The sequence below is a fragment of the Vombatus ursinus genome, unplaced genomic scaffold (genome assembly GCF_900497805.2).
Source record: "Vombatus ursinus unplaced genomic scaffold, bare-nosed wombat genome assembly UNPS02000749.1, whole genome shotgun sequence".
Taxonomy (NCBI): domain Eukaryota; kingdom Metazoa; phylum Chordata; class Mammalia; order Diprotodontia; family Vombatidae; genus Vombatus; species Vombatus ursinus.
The window spans coordinates 13,532,278-13,546,215 of NW_020940527.1; the positions used below are offsets into that span (position 1 = coordinate 13,532,278).

At 43.2% G+C, this 13,938-nt stretch overlaps 1 protein-coding gene across 1 annotated transcript in view; it reads left to right on the top strand.

Annotated features, from left to right (window-relative positions):
- The first annotated feature begins 252 nt into the window (after positions 1–252).
- The window catches only part of TSPAN14 (tetraspanin 14), an 86,991-nt gene continuing 73,305 nt past the window's right edge, over positions 253–13,938 (top strand). The window contains exon 1 of the mRNA XM_027857500.1: positions 253–493. The gene's annotated coding sequence lies outside the window, so the exon portion shown is untranslated. The remainder of the gene's footprint in view (positions 494–13,938) is intronic.

Consider the following 13,938-nt stretch of genomic DNA (forward strand, 5'->3'; position numbering starts at 1 on the left):
AACAAGGGGGCTAGCTAGGCTTGGCTCTGTGAATATCGGGGCGTGCAAGCTATCCATCCGTCCGCCCATCCATCCATCCATCCATCCATCCATCCATCCATCCATCCATCCATCCATCCATCCATCCATCCATCCATCCATCCATCCATCCGTCCATCCAGCCAAGGCGGCTAGCGCCGCCCGTGGGCCCTGAAGCGCGCCCCGCCTCCCGTGCCTCCTTCCCTCACGACGCGCTGCGCTCCCCGCCGTGCCAGGAACAGGACGCCGATCGACCCGGCGCCTAGGCTGGCAGGCAGGCTAGCCTTCGTTCCTTCGCGAGCTCCCGGGGCTCGGGCTCCGCTTCAGTGTCTCCGCCTCTCTCCCGCCCCCTTTTCGGATGCTCGGGGCACCCGGATGGATTGAGTGAGCCTAGCTTTCGCCACCTCCTCCTACCGGCTTAACTTGCTCAAACTTCCTCGGCCGGGGCAGAGCGCCGCCGCCGCCGCCCCCGCGGGTGAGTAGTGGGGAGCCCCCCGCCGATCGCCCGCGAGGGGCTCTGTGCGCGCCGCTGCCGGGCTCCCCCTCCAGTCTGGGCTCTCCTCCCCCCATTGTCTCCGGCCACCCGAGCTCCTCTCGGCCGCTCGAGCCTCCTCCCCTTTCGCTTTCAGTCCTGGGCCTCCAACTTGTTCTCACGCTTCGGGGCACACGACTGGCACCCCGGCGGGCACCCTCCTTGTGCCCTGGGCTCCTCTCTGGAGAGAGGTGCCCTGGCTGCTGGGACCCCGCCTCCTACCCGCCAGCTCCCCCGAGACTTCAGCTCCTTTCCCTTTCGTGCCCCACTCAAGAACGTGTTTAGAGATCTCATTTGAAGGGTGTCACCCTGGAGTTGGGAAGTGGGGGAGGAGAAAGAGATCGATCAGGCCCTTGTGAAGGGAAAGTGAAGACCAGGTCTTAACTGACTTTATTCTGGCGAGTGACCTGAGTAAAAACCTCGTGAATGACCCCTCGGGTCAGTGGGGTGGGGAAGAAGGCCGGTAGTTTTTTTTTTTTAAGTTACTGGTTTGAAAAATGTATTTAAGGAAGCATCAAGCCCCTCATTCCCCTGAGGTTGCTACTTTATGCCCTGGTCAGTCAGTTAGCAAGCATTTATTAAACGTTTACTGTGTGCCATACACTGTTGAAGTCCTAAGTTGCAGCTGCTAGGGGTTATGTTAGAAGTCTCCCATATGGAAGCGGACTGACAGAACAGGTTGGTTTTATCACAGGGAGAAACTTTAGAGTACGTTAGCAATAGAGCAGGTAAAAGTTTCTTACTTAAGTCATACCATTGGTGGTCGGTGGGTCGTTGAAAGCAGCAAGATCTTTAATTTTTTAAAAAGTAAATTGAGTGAGACTGGCTGAGAAATGGGTTTCTTTGGGTAAAGACAACCGGTCCATTGGCCCTGAGGAACTTTGAATCTGAAATCCTCACCCCTTATCTTTCTTTGCAAATGGCCCCTGTTGAGGTCTGACAATGGCCGAGTTGATCCTCATTCCGGCAGCCCTGTGAGGGTGGTTCTCCCTTATCCCAACCAATTCTTAAAGTTCGAAAACGAGTTGAAAGAGGTTTAGTGGTTTGGGTTGGTTAGTATTTGACCACTGACTGATGAATGATTGCTGCTGCCAGTGGTTGCATGACTGGTTGGTTTTTTCCCATATCTTTCCCCCGACAGCTTTTTCAGAGATTTTGGAGGCTTGTACCTCCCCAAGGTTGAGATCCCTTGGCTTGACATTTTTCAAACCGGTAAATGTGGACTCTGATGTAACCAGAGTCGTTGAATCAATGGGACTCCAGCCTGAAAATCCCATTGTCTCTCTTGGGATATAATGGTGTGCTGTGAGCGGCCATGTTTGAAGTAGACACTAACATAACCAAATAGTCTTTGTAACTAACTTCCTGCACTGGGTATTGGGTGGAGGTGGAGGTATTGTTTCCAATTGTAGGTCTTCAGAGACTAAAGTAGCAATAATTATATTAACTGTCATTTTTATGGTAAACATATTCTATTCATTATTTCTTTGATCCTCACAATAACTCTGAGGTAGATTCATAACTATCTCTATTTTACAGGTAAAGAAACTGAGGCTCGGGAAAGTAAGTGACTTGCTCATGGTCACAGTACTAGTAAGTGTGGAAGGTTAGATTCAAACTCAGGTTTCTTATAACTTCCAAGTCTATATTGCCTCAAGTTTTACTGTCTGTTAGGTTGTGCTTTTGAGGTTTTGGCCTTTCTTTAATGAATGGTGTATGTAAGTGTAAATACAGTTGATAGATTTGTGCTTATTAGAAGTTCACCTAGTAGTTGAGATTTTTTTACTTTCCATCTTGGTTGCCTTTCCCTAGGGCACTTGTTCAGGTTGCCAGGTATTATGAAGCCAGCCCAGAGAGCTGGGGTCTGAAGCCAACCAAATTTATACATACATTGTGTCATCTTTAGGTCTCCATGAGGGAGCTAGAATCACTTGTAGAGAAAAGTGTTTGGAAAGAAATGGAGTGTGCTTAGAGTGAACTGGGCATTGGAGACAATTGGGATCTAGTGCTTATGAAAGCCCAAGTTTGTTTTTAGGAGGAGAGTGGCAATCTTGGCTAAGAGCATTTACCAAAACCTCTAAAACAGATAAATGTATCACTGTTTCCTTGTTTTTAAAGAGAGCCATTTGTATGTGTATTTATAGCATTGGATTTTGGCAATGGGAAAACTGCGGTGTGTGAAGATAATTGAATGTTAAGCCATCTGGGCTGTGTTTGGGGCACCAAATTGTACCTTCAATGTATTATGCAGCTGAATACTTCTCTCCCTTGTGGCCCCCCCACCATATCTTGTTTGCTGCACAGGCACCAGAAGAACTTGTGAAATCCTAAAAAGCAGTTTGACCCCCACTGCCTTCTCCCAGTAACCTCTATGTAAGAGGAAGTAAGAGTAATCACTGTACTCTCCTGTCTCCCAACCCCCCTCCCCTTTTGTGTTATAGGGAATGCAAACCCAGCAATTTAGCTGGAGGAAAAGGAGATGCAGATGTGTCTATGTGTTTTATAAGTTTTTTTTCCTTGATGTTTGAGTCCAGAAGGGGGGCATAGTTTTTTAAGATTACACAATGGAATATGTTAGAGAGAGGGCTTTCAGTTAACATTCCCAGGCTTCCATCATGGCAACAATAAATTGAAGGTCCCAAGTTCTCCTTTCTAAAGGGGAATCCAAAACTGAAGATTCAGAGTGCTCAGTTTCAAGAAGTGTCTGGCATCAGGGTGATTGGGCCTCTTTGAGATCTGCCCTTTAGGGGTTGAGTGGGTCATATGAGATAAGCTTCTATAATTTAGATTCAGCTGGGTTTCTCAGAAACATCCTGAAAGATCTCACCACTATTGGTTTCTATAAATGGAGGAAATGACCATTTTCTGAGGTCTCTTTGAGTTCTAAAGTTTTATGATTCTGAGATCCTGAGCTTCTGGGTTTTCAGAAAGATGCAGAATTTAATTTTTTTTTAACTATTTTTGTTACTGAATTTGTTATTGATTTAAATGGATATGAAAGCATTTTTTAAAGTGCTGTTTAGATAAGTCAGAGGACAAAGAGAAATCCATTAGAATGCTTTCTTTGCCTTCTAGTTCTTAAGGCACACCCAGTCCAGAACAGGGAGTCTGAACGTGCTTGGGATGGGGTGACTAGAAATGGATCAATTACTTTTTCCTACTGTTCTCCCCTCAGTATCAGCCAGGCTCAATTCCAATTGGATATCACTGTTACTTGGAGGATTTTTTCCATAAATTGTACTGAGATGTGTTCAGGTTATTGAAGCAGTTGTAGTGTAGTGGGTGCCTTTTGAGGTGCCCTTTGTTGGTGTGACCAGGGTTCAAATCCTGCTTTTGACACACTGTTATGTGACCCTGGACAAGTCACTTAACCTTTATGTACTCTGGGCCAGAGATGGCAAACATGCTTCAAAATTGTGCTAGAACCAGATTGAAATGTAATTGGGAAATATTTGACAAAATAAGTAAAAATATAACAAAATAAAGATTATGTTAATATGCGGTTTTCTAAGTCAAGATGCTTTCAAAGGGATTCTTATGCTCCCCTTCCGCTGGACAGATACTGAGAGGACTTTGAGACTCTTAAATCAGCTGGTTTTTTTACATGGGTTTCCTTTATCCTAAAAGAGGGACCTTGGTTTCCTCGCCCACCTCTTCCTCTCTTCAAACTACTTGAAGGCGGGTTCCTTGTCTGTATCTTCTGTTTCCTCACCACCCACTCTTTCCTCACCCCTTAGAAGTTTGGCTTCCACCTCCATCACTCTGCTGACACTTTTCTCAAAGTTCACCAGAGACCTCCTAATTAGATTTTGTTATGTGGAAGTCAGTGTGCTAGGCTGATGATAGAAAAATGAAAAAGGGCAGAGTTCATATCCTTAAGGAACCTGCAGTCAGTTGGGAGAGGGGAAGGAGATAAGACACAAATAAATTATGATAAAAGGTTGATGTTTTACAGTGGGGAAAAAAAAGAGTACTGGATTTAGAGCCAGAATATCTATATTTGAATCTTGTCTCTACCACTTAGTACCCATGTGACCCTCCCCATTAGTCACTCAGCCGTTTTTCGGCCTCAGTTTCTTTATCTGTAAAATGAGAGAGTTGAACATGATCTATGTTCTCTATGACTTTGTAGCTCTCTTAAGCAAAATTTGAGGTGGGAGTGACTTTTAGTTGGGGGTTGGCAAAGGAGGGATAAGGAAAGGTTTCCTGAAAGGGGAGGGAGTGTGTTCCAGGCAGGAAAAAGCAGGATGAGATTAAGGAGCTGTTAGGGGCCCAGTTTGATTAAAACATAGAGGGCCTGAATGGGAATATGGGGGTGAGAAACTAGGATCACACATCTGGAGCTCCAAGGGACCTAGGTGATCATCTGGTCCAAAGGTTTTTAACCTTTTAAATGCTATGATGGTCTGCTTCTCAGGATAATGTTTTTAAAAGAATAAAATAAAATATATAGGACTACAAAGGAAACCTTTCTAATGGAATGAAGTTATAAAACTAATTTAAAAGAAAACCAACCAAACTCATGGACTCCAGGTTAGTCCAACCCCCCCCCCCCCCCCCATTTTATCGATGAGGAAACTGAGTGCTGGAAAGTTAAATTGACTTATCTAAAGTACCCTGGTGGTAAGCGTGGGAGGTAGGATTTGAACCTAGAGCCATTATGGTATCATGATATCTAGATTGTGGAAAGGCCTTAAATGCCAAAGTTTGGAGTTCTATTTTATCCAGTAGGCAGTAGGAAACTTATAGGTTTTTGAGTAGGGGGTGTATGTGACAGGGTCAGCCTTCTTTCTGTTAATGGAAAGACTATTTTGGCAGAAAGAAGGCTGGATTGGCTAAGGGACTGTAAGCAGGAAGGCTAGCAAGGAAGATGATTAAGAAAGCTCTTAGATTGAGGTTTACCTTTTTTCATAACTTGGACCCAAGAATGTCTTCCTGAAGCCTATGGACTCCTCCGATTTTTGTTTTTAAATACATAAAATAAAAATACATGGGAAACCAAAGGTTAGTGAAAATAAGATGTCATTTTTTCCCCCTTCAACTCACACATTTCCCCATGAAACCTCATCATGGACCTCAGGTTAGAACCCCTATTTTAGATACTTTGAAGATAAAATTATTAGGATTCGATGGCTGATTGTGTATGGGGTTGGAGAGAGTGGCTGAGAACGAAGAGTCAAAGATGACTAAGGTTTTGGGCCTGAATGAGGGGATGAGTGTTTTATCAGTAAGGAATTTGAGGGGGCAGTATTTTGGGGGATGGGTCGAGGTGAGTGGTCTTGGATGTGGGGCACTGTCCCAAAGGCAGTTGGAGGTTAGGGGCTCTAGAGTAGAGGCTGGGTTTATTAATCTATCTAGGAGTCCATTACTAAGAGGAGGTCATTGAAGCATTGATTTAGAAGAGAGTGAAGGGACAGAGCCTCTGGGCTTTGATGGCCCCCCTTGGGATCAAAGTGGAGGTTGAAGAACCAATGGAAGGACTGGTCTGACTGCCTGGAGAAGCTGTGGAGGTATCATTAAAGGCTAAGGGGGAAGAAAGGTGTATCTTTGCCTTGCAGTGAATGTTGGAGAAAGGTATTGGTTAGAAGTCTGTGAAAAGACCATTGGATTGGGCAATTAAGACACCATTGGTGATGTTGATGAGAGCTGGAGTGTTGGGATAGTCTAATGTTGGACAGGTTGCAGAAGTAGGTGTTGAGGAAGTGGAGGGGAAGGTGTTGACTAACTTTCTAGGAAGTTTAGCAGTAAGGGGTTGGAGAGATACATTAGTAACTTGAAGGTTAGGAATTCAATTCCCCTAATTAATAACCAAGTCTTGTGCTCTTTTTGCCAATCTCATTGTCAATTCAGTTCAGGAGGCATTTCTGCTATGTGATGGGCACTGGCTGTGCTCTGGGGATACAAAGACAAAACCAGAGAGTCTTCCTTGCTCTCAGAGAGTTTGTATTCTGAAGGAGAGGGGTGATAGTTTGATACAACATTTTCTTTGCTTCCTTTTCCTGGATACCTTCTTCAAAGATACTGTATTCTTTCCAACTTATTATCCTGTCTCTCACTGCTCCTTTTTTATATCCAAAGCTCAATCTTTCTCCTTTGCCAGAACCCATAAAGTGGATAATTCATGATGTGATGTTTTTGGCTCTACTATCTTGGGTGTTCTCTACCTTGGAAATCTCATTTACTAACTCAGTTTTAACTCTTTTAGATGATTACTCCCAAGTCTGTCTCTCTGCAGCCTGGATGTCTTTTCCCAAATCAGCATCAAGTGGATTCATTATTATTGACTGGATCCAAAGAATAGGCATTAATGTTTTATATTGACTTAAAACTGTATCTCTAGGGGGCAGGCTACAGGAATCTGTGGTCGGTCCTGTGTTGTTTAATATTTTTAACCAGTGAGTTGGATGAAGGCGTAAATAGCTTGCTTATTACCATAGATGACGTAAAGTTAGGAGGACTCACTAACGTTGTTGACAGAGGTGGGAATCTACAAGGCTTTTTGCATATTTTCTCTTCCATTAGAATGTGAGCTCCTTAAGAATTTTTTTTTTGCCTTTCTTTGAATTCCCCAACATTTAACACAGTGCCTGGCACATAGTAAACTGTCTCAACAATAATAATAATGATAGCTAACAGTTTAGAGAGAACATTGCTAAGCTAAAGGACATCCAGAGGATAGCTGGTTGGTTATGGGCCTTGTCCTCATGCCATATGTGGGTTGATATAAACAATAATAATTTTATCTTCTTTGATTTTTTTCTTTACAAGAGCCTTGTCAAATAGATGCTGTTATTATTGCCATTTTACAGATAAGGAGACTGAGGCACAGAGAAGTTAAATGACTTATCCAGGAACACAACAGCTGTTCAATGTTAAGAGAAGGAACTTGAGTTGGTTAGATAGTTAGTAGAATACTGGGCCAGAAGTCAGGAAGATCTGAGTTCAAATTTGACTTCAGTCACTGGTTGACCTATGGCAAGTCACTTAACCTCTGCCTGCCTCAGTTTCCTCAGTTGTAAAATGAGGATAATAATAGCATCTGCCTTGAAGGGTTGTTGTAAGAATCAAATGTGAAAATATTTGGAAAGTGCTTAGCACAGGGCCTGGGGCATAGTAGGTGCTACATAAATGGTAGCTATTATTTTTCTTTTTGTTATTATTATTAGTTTGCCTGGGATTAGAGAAGACTTGGGGGGACATCTTAGCTGTTTTCAAATATTGAAATATTCCACGTGGAAGAAAGGTTAGATTTATTCTGTTTCTCCCCAGAAGGTAGAACTAGTATCCATGGATAGAAGTTGCAGATTTAGGTTCAATATATGAAAAATATTTTAAAATGGAACCATCCAAGAGTGGGTTAGATGGCTTGGGAAGGTAGTGGGTTCCTTATTCACTAGAGGTCTTTAGGCAGAGGATACATGGCCACTTGTTGGGGTGCTGTGGAGGGGACTTCCTGTTAAGGTACAGTTTGGCCTGGCTGACCTCTAATCTTGATAAGAGATAATCTGATCTCACAGTGCTTATCCAGTATTTGTGCTTGGATGGCCCACACAAGTTGAAAAGAAGGGAGCTATCTTGCCCCATCAACCAGTTTCACTTTCTGTCAGTGGTAATGTCATTCACCCATTTTTCCACACTCCAAACCTTGGTGGTAATTTTGACTGTCCAGTCTTCTTTACTTGAGTCTGGTATAAAATGCTATTGATTCTGCCTCCTCAGTATCTATTGTATCTGTCCTCTCCCTGTTCCCTCCTTACCTATGTACCTCCCCTTACCCCTTGCTAGAGGCCATCTAGTATGGACCTCTCCAATTACAATTGAGGAAAGGAGGCCCAGACAGTGCAGTGACTTGCTTTAAGGTCACAGATAATGGCAGACTGGCAGAACCAGGGTTTTCAACTCAGGTTCCCTGATTCCAAAGCTGACAGTTCTTTTCTATCTTACTGCACTAATTGGTCCCTTCGACTTCCAATCAAGTCACTGATCACTGAACCCTTTTCCTAGAAAGCTTTTTTAAAGTAATTTTTTATTGCTATTTTCTGTTTCTTACATCATCATAGTATCCCATGCATCCTTCCTCATCTCCCTCCTCAAGAGCCATCCCATATGACAAATAATATTTTGGTTTTTTTGGAGATGGAAAAAGAAAGTCAGCGCGACTGATGAATACATTTAGAAAGTCCAAAAACATGTGCAGTGTGTAACACCTGTGAACCTCCCACCTTCCTAACAGGTTTTTCTAAGCCTTCACTCTCTCTCCCCTCCCATCTTTAATGGTTGTGACAATAGTTGTACTCAGATACAGAGCTCATCCTATCATGCTTTTGGTCTACAGTCTTCTGCAGTTCCCTTTTCCATATTGATCCCAGATCAGATGGCTTTGCTTGCTATTTAAGACTCTTGATAATCTGAGACCACTGTACTTATTGAACCTTATTTTAAACTGTGTCCAACTTTTCTCTTCTCTTACTCCACATCATATAATCACTGCTTCATTTCGGCAGGTTTACTCCAGCTAGGAGTCTGGGAAACATGAGCTTGAATCCTGCCTCAAATGCTTGCTAGTTGGTTGTGACATTGGGCAAGTCAGTTAACTTTTCTCTGACTCAATCTCCTCATCGAGTAAATGGGGGTAATAATAGTACCTATCTCTGAGTGTTGTTGTATCAAAGGAGATATCATGTGTAAAAGTCTTTTCAGCACGAAATAAATGCCATCTCCATCTCCTTATCCTCCTCTTCCTCTACCTCCACACCTTAAGCATTCCTGACCTTCCTTCTTTAGAGCCTTGGCTCACATTGATTCCAAAATCAGTTGTGTCCTTTCTCCCCCTTTATGCAAGGCAATTCCTATGGATCCTTCAAATCCAAATACCACTTGCTCCATGAAGTCTTCTCTAATTCCATCGGTCACCTCTTTCTGACCTCACAGTAGCATTGTCCCTTTCCAAATCGTTTCTCATTTATTTTTTTTTTGTTTGTTTGTTTTAGGCAACTGGGGTTAAGTGACTTGCCCAGGGTCGCCCAGCTAGTAAGTGTCAAGTGTTTGGTCTGAGGCTGGATTTGAACTCAGGTCCTCCTGACTTAAGGGCCGGTGCTCTATCTACTGTGCCTCCTAGCTTACCCTGTTTCTCATTTATTTAAAAAATTTTAGTCAGTGTGTATGTCACCCTACTTAGACTAAATTCTTTGGAATCAGAGACTGAGTCTTCTCCAATGCCCATTATATTGCCCTGCACGTAGCTGGTGAGCTTCCTGACTCCCCTGAGTGGGTTGTGTACCATACATACAGGTCTTGTCCTAATCAGTCGTTAAGGAAGGAGTGAGATAAGTGAAGGGGTGGGGTAGTTTAGGCCTCTGAAAGAATGAGGTCAGTTGGAATTAGCCTGGAAGCAAAGAGCAGTATTCATCATAAGACTGGTTTCTTTTGGCCTCCATCCCATGTGCCTTAGTTATACTCAAGTAACACAATAACCTGGTAAAATCATTTCCCCCTAGAAAGCAGCCTCGAAATGGTGGCGGTGTCCTGATTTCTGGTTTCAGGCTAGGTGGGCAGCAAGCCTTAATTCTCATCTTCTCTGGTCTCTCTGATTCATCTTGGAGAGTCCCACAATGCTGCGGCAGGTGGCTTTGAAAAGGGGGAGGTAGCCAGAGAGAATGAAAAGAACACTGAACTAGATTTCAGTTGACCAGGGTGTTTTGGCCTAATTCTGCCAGTCCTAGAAAGATTTACCTTCGATTTGAAAATGGAGGACCTGGGCCCTTCTTCAGCTGCAAGATTCCTACACCCCAGTAGCCCCTTCCTCTGAATGAACTGACCGTTTCCTCTTGTCACCTCCGTTTTAAGGAAGTTGCCCCCAGTTCAGCTGTGTGCAACTCACTCCTTTATGCTTCTCTGGATTTCTCACTTCCACCTTGCCCAGCTTCCTTTCATGTGTTGTCTTTTCCATTAGAATTGTAACCTCCTCAAAGGCAGGGACTGTCTTTTTTTCCCCATCTCTTTGTATCCCAAGTGCTTAGTGCAGTGCCTGGCTTGATACAAGTACTTAATGACTTGTTTTTTTACAGCTAACTGTGTAACTTCTCTGTGCTTCTGTTTCCTCATCAACTACATGAAACATTGGGCTTGATTGTTTCCAAAGTCTTTCATGTTTGAAGTCCTTTCCCTGTGGAAGAATCCATCCTTTGGAGACTGGCTAATAAAATAATATGACCCCTTACATTTGTACCAGGGTTTGGTGTGTTCATAGCATTCTAATGCACGTTAATCTCAAGTGACCCTCACAATAAAATGTAAATAAGGGTGGGAGGTGGTATTTTAGAAAGGGAAGATGAGGTTTATAGCTGTTGATTTTTGGTTGAAGTTCACCCAGATATCAGTGGCTGAGATAGGCCTGAGCTCCCATGCCCTGGCTCCTGGTAGCATGCTTAATCTACCACCCTAGGCTTTCTCTCATATTTACATAAAGAATAAGTGGTTGTGATTAAGATTCTTGGCTGACTGAGGCCACTAGCCTCTGCCTGCCCACTCTTGTATTATTGCTGATAGCCATTTTTATGGGGCTCTGCAAAGAGCTTGCTCTACTGCTTCTGGGGCCCCAGAAGTGTCGTATTTCTCATTATTACTGGGTGGGGTAGGATGTGGGGTGGTGACATTGTGGCTTCTTATCCCGTGACACAAATTAGGGTAGCACTCAAGAGAATAAGAAAAGACTCAGCCAGAGAAATTTCTTTCTAGCTTGTAACCTCTTGAACTGGGGAGGGATGTTGGAGTATAGAGGGAGTGCAGCCGTCTCCTCCCCTCCCCCTCCCCCCCAAGGCATAGGCACCAGGCAGCTATGCGAACCCCAGACTGTCTCTCCATACAGTTTCTTAGGAGATTAGCCCTTGTAGAGCTTGATAGGGCACAGCTATCTATGCAATCATGATTCAGAAATGAATATATTAGGAACAACAGTAAATGTCTGGCCAACTTGATGACTATACGGTGAGTTACATGAGTGGGACAGTGCAGTTTTGGTTTTGTGGTTGCCGTTTGTTGCCAGAATTTGGATGATGCATACTGTTCTAATAATCATTCTGAAACTGTTTTGGGTTTTATTAGTATTCAATTCAGTTAGTATTTTTTTTCCAAATGTTTAGACCTCTTTCATCTCAGAATTCCTGTAGCCTAATAGAAAGTAGGAGTGGTACAGTGGAATGGAGTCTGGGGTTGGAGGCAGAAATTCTAAGTACATACTCTGCCACTGGCTAGTTTGTGACCTCTGCCGTCCCTTCAGCTCCCTGAAGTTCAATTTCCTTATCTGTAAAAACGAGGCCTTAGAAATATTGCCTTTTGTTGCTAGGACAAGTTATCTACTATTCCATCTGCTTTCTGTACAGTATAATTTAACACTTGATTGGGTGCTATTTTGAAATCCTGTCTCCTTGTAGATTGCTTTCTAATTGTTTTTGTGTAGCTTGGTTTTCCCTTGACAAGAACCATTCTGACAATCAATGATGAGCTCGACACAGGATACTTTAATACTCAAAATATCCTTGATTTTATCAGATACTCCCTCCACAGGGGAAGAACATAACTCTCCTGTACCTTAGGCTATGCTCAAAAAAAAAAAGCATCATCTAATGGCCAGCCTTTTGGTGACAAGTCTTTGCTTACAGCTTTAGAGCTGAAAAGGGACAGTGGAGATCTAACACCATTTCACTGAGGGTGAAGGAATTTGCCCCAGGGGCACACAGAGCCAGGACTTTGACTCCAGATCCAGAGTTGGCTTTCTTCATTGTACCATGCTGGTGTACCCTGAAGCCACCCTATGGCATGGGAGGCTATGCCGATGGAGGATGAGCACAAGCAATGGCAGGCCCTACCAAGCTATAGAAAGGCTTTGGATACAGGTTCAAATCCTGCCTCAGAGACTACCTTGCTTTGTGACCATGAGCAAGTCAATTCCTCAGCCTCAGTTTCCTCATCTGTAAAATGGGGATAATAATAGCACCTCCCTCCCAGGGTTGCTGTGAGATAATAGGTGTAAAGTACTTTGTAAACCTTAAAGTGCTAGATAAATTCTTCCTTTTATGATTGATCTGGTTAAGAATTTCAGTTTTTCCCAGACACAGTTTTAAAGAGACTCATCACCCAAAGGTTGGCCATGAGATGATGCATTTTTTTCAGCATAGCCTAAGGTATACAGGGGTTGTGTTCCTCCATTCTAAAGAGAGCGTCTGATGCATTCAAGGATATTTTGACTATTGAAGTATCACCGTACTGAGCCCCATCATTGATTGTCAAATGGTTCTTGTAGAGGGAAGCAAAGCTATATTTCTTCCATACAATATTGATATCCCCAGTGTCTCTTATCCCAGATACTTTTTCAGGTTCCTACATCTATTGACCAGTTCCTTGTGGAAATGTATTGCCTTCAGAAAATTCCATTATCTGTAATACTTTCAGCCACTTAGAGTTCTTTTAATCCTTAATAACTGACATTTATATGTTCCTTCAAAGTTAGCAAAAGCACTTAGTGTACATTAGCTCTGAAAGTAGGTACTGTAGGCTATTATTATCCCCATTTTACAGGTGAGGAAACTGAGGCCCAGAAGAGGAGCCTTGTGCTTAGTCATACAAGTGGCCTATGGTGGTATTCAAACCCTGGTCTTCCCCGTGGCTTGAAATCCTCCCAGTGATAACCCACAAGCACTGCCCATTTGTAGTTGCTTCAGGCTGGATAAGGAGGGGTGGGGGTGGGGTAGGGCCGGGGAGAAGCGCTGCTAATTACGTGCAGCCTAGCTCAGGAAGTAAACCAGCCAGCTATGTCTTCTTCACATACAAAAGGGAAATAACACAGATAACCTGAAACAGAGTTTGTGTTTGGAACTGTGTTCTGTCCTGCACGATGAATTTCATTTCTTTTCAGAGACAAAAGGAAATAAAATAACGTTGGATTTTGGATTGTACCTTGTTTAAAAAAAAAAAAAAGTTTTGAAAGCACACCCCAGCTTCTGAGTGCCCAATGTCAAAATTAATGGCATGGTAGAAGATACTCTTAGAAAGATATGATTCACTTTAGCAAGAAATAAATATATAATCACATTAATAATTGCATTTTGTGGCTAACACATTTCCTGAAAGGTATGATGTGTGGGCTCGTGTGGCTGGCCGTAGGAGAGCTGGAAGTTGGAATTTTGTAGGAGCAGTCCTCAACTTGTATCTGGAGGTGGGCCAGGACAAGTGGGTGATGCAATAGCTTACCTTATCTACTAACGTGGGATAGGTGGATAATAATACTGTAACTTTAAGCGCAGATTGATAGATAGGAAAGGTTATATATAAACAGAGGTCATAGGATCAATGCTGGAAATCTGCAATTCTCTTTCTTAAGCATTTTCACT